The following is a 2,647-nucleotide window of genomic DNA, read 5'->3' as shown; positions in this document are numbered from 1 at the left end:
ATTTGAGTCATGTAATGAGCAATTCTTGTTTTTTAATCATTTATATAAAATAGCAAGTGCAAGTGTAACCCAGGGTTCCAAGACACATATTGAATAGATAGTGAAACAAAGAAAAATAGTAAATAACTAGTAGCAAGTAAATAAGTAAATTATAATTCAAAATGGAGACAAAAGAAAAAATACTTTTAATAAGGAAAAATACACTTTCTTTATGTGCAGAAAGATAAGTTGATAGAAGGATTAGACAACCAATGCGGATAATGATACTTGTTGTACATTTGTTGATTGGTCATGTCAGATGACAAGCCCGCCCTAACTTCCTCTGGTCAAGATGGCTTAAGCGACAGCAGACATGCGAAAATTTCTCTGAACAGATTAAGCTAATTCGAAGTGAATTACAAGTGAATTTAGGATACAATTGCAGATATTTTATTGAGGAGTGACAGTAACTTAAAAAGAAACAGATTTATAAAGAAATAACGAAGATTTGCAACGTTCTTCTATCGCCCTCTGTGACGACCGCGTGAAAGAAAATTTTCTGCATTCGCCATTAAGATCGTTGAAAACCGAACTTTGTACAACTTTGAACATATTCCTTGGTGAGTCCGCATTCTAAGACTATCTATCTTATTTCACTGCCGTAGTATCAGTTAGCTTGGGTGTCTTCAGAAACGAAAATGTTAAACGTAGTCGTAATAAAAAAAGATCCGAAAATGAAGGTTGCTAAGTAGCTAGCTTCGTGTGATTTAAAGCTCTGGTAGTAGCAGCTAGCTAAGTTGGCTAGCTATAGCAACTCGCGGCTAAACCGGCAAATGTGTATAATTGATGTGTGGGGTGTAGGCCGGGCTAACAGCAGGGCTGTTTCCTGCTTTGTGACTGTGGTGGTAGACGAACCAGGCAGTTCGCCACATAGCAAGCTGAAAATATATTGAAGCGGGGACAATGTGATGTAACGTTAGCTAGAAGAAGGGCATTTGAAAATTCTCCGGTTGTGTTCTGAAAGTGTATCTCCTGTGTAATCGCATATCGCAGCCACATCGGCGTACTCTTTGTTAAATGTTATTTAAAACGAATGTATGTTGTGGTACCTTTTATTAGAAAGCTAACGTAACTAGCTAGCTAGCTAGTGCTGCGAGGAAACGTCAGTGGGTGAGTTTGGAAGCACTGCAAGATATGAGTAGTGAATTGAGTGAGCTAATGGTGGCTAATTCTACTTCCAGTTAATCAGAATCTAGATATGCTGACAGAATGAGAACAGATTGACAATTGATATAAGCTTTATGCAAGTTTATTTCACAGAGTAAATGGAAGGTTACAAGTGTTATACAATTTAGATGTTCACAGTGTATACTATGTCTTAATCTGAATGTACAGACTACTGATGAGTCTTTGGCTTTGTGTTGCAAGGCAGGGTTTTTTTATTGTTGGATTTGAACTGCTGTGCTGGATCCTGGATTCGTCCGCCCTGCTTGCCTTCCCTGGAGAGCTACAGCGGCGCGCGGACTGGCGAGCCACCCATGTGATCGACCTGAAATCTTAAAGAGAAGGAAAGAGTTCAATTGTGCTTTCTAAGATGGTGGTAGGGCAAGAGTTTGAATTCTACAAACTGGAACTCAGCAACAAGTGGTCCAACAACCACACTGACTAAACTGATTTGCACAGATAGTGTTTTAGAAAAGTGTTTTGGTGTTATAGTGTGATAAGTTTCCTTTGCATAGGTACTTTCAGTAGTACTACATAAGGGTCTTGGTTTCAAAATAAAAGTCCTCAAATCTAATTAGTGACAAATCATACTAGAACCAAATAACTAATAATAGGGATTAACTGAAACACATCAAAGAAATACTAAAAGTATGGTTAAGGTATAAAGATAGGAAAAATAGTCAAATTAGTGGAACCAGAGAAAATATAAATACAGACACAAAGTAAAAGGGCTTGGGACCAACTTGTATTTTTTTCCTTTCCCCATTTTGTAGATATGTGTACTGTTGTTGTTTAATGCTTTCTACTTTGTAATAAAAACAAAGGGTACAGAGAACCAAAAAGGGAAAATTTAAATTTAAAAGAAAAAAAATCATTCTCTTACCTTTGAAATATAGATCCTGCTTCCGTGTGCTTCATTCTTGATGTGCAAACCGCCTCTCTCTCGCGAGTCGAATCTCTTGTCTTCTGATCTGGTCCATACTTACCTGATTTTATCCATTCTAGTAACGGTGTTAATATTGAAGCACTTGTTACAGAGGAGAACCCCCTTACACAAGCAATTTGCTTGTCACTCAGACCATGTATCGAAGTTTAGTGCCATATTTTCAGTTAAAATTTTTTATTTTTCTCCAATTTAAATGTCATAAAGTAAACACAAATGTCACATTCATGGAATGGAGAACTTAAAAAGCTGAAATACAAATTAAATATTATAAATAATATAACGGTAATAGTGGTCACCCCATATCATGTCATTGGTGTTGCTGCCTCACAAAACTTTTATTTTGAAAAAAATGAAATGACTTTTATAAATAATTTTTGGTTCAAGAAGTCATTGGAAGAAGTGTGATCAACATATGCACATGGTGAGTCTGCTGTCTCTCTTCATTTGTTATAAATTTGATGATTTATGTGTTAATTCTACATGAGGCTTTTAAATATG

The 2,647-nt window shown here is 36.3% G+C and overlaps 1 long non-coding RNA gene across 1 annotated transcript; it reads right to left on the bottom strand.

Annotated features, from left to right (window-relative positions):
• Positions 1–1,421: 1,421 nt before the first annotated feature.
• On the bottom strand, positions 1,422–2,647 carry LOC118237259. Its single transcript, XR_004767138.1, has 2 exons — positions 2,087–2,647; positions 1,422–1,528 (listed from the first exon to the last, which is right to left on the bottom strand). It is a non-coding gene; the product is annotated as an uncharacterized LOC118237259 (long non-coding RNA).

Source organism: Anguilla anguilla, chromosome 10 (genome assembly GCF_013347855.1).
Source record: "Anguilla anguilla isolate fAngAng1 chromosome 10, fAngAng1.pri, whole genome shotgun sequence".
In the NCBI taxonomy this organism is placed as follows: domain Eukaryota; kingdom Metazoa; phylum Chordata; class Actinopteri; order Anguilliformes; family Anguillidae; genus Anguilla; species Anguilla anguilla.
This window is presented reverse-complemented; position numbering and strand designations above follow the sequence as displayed.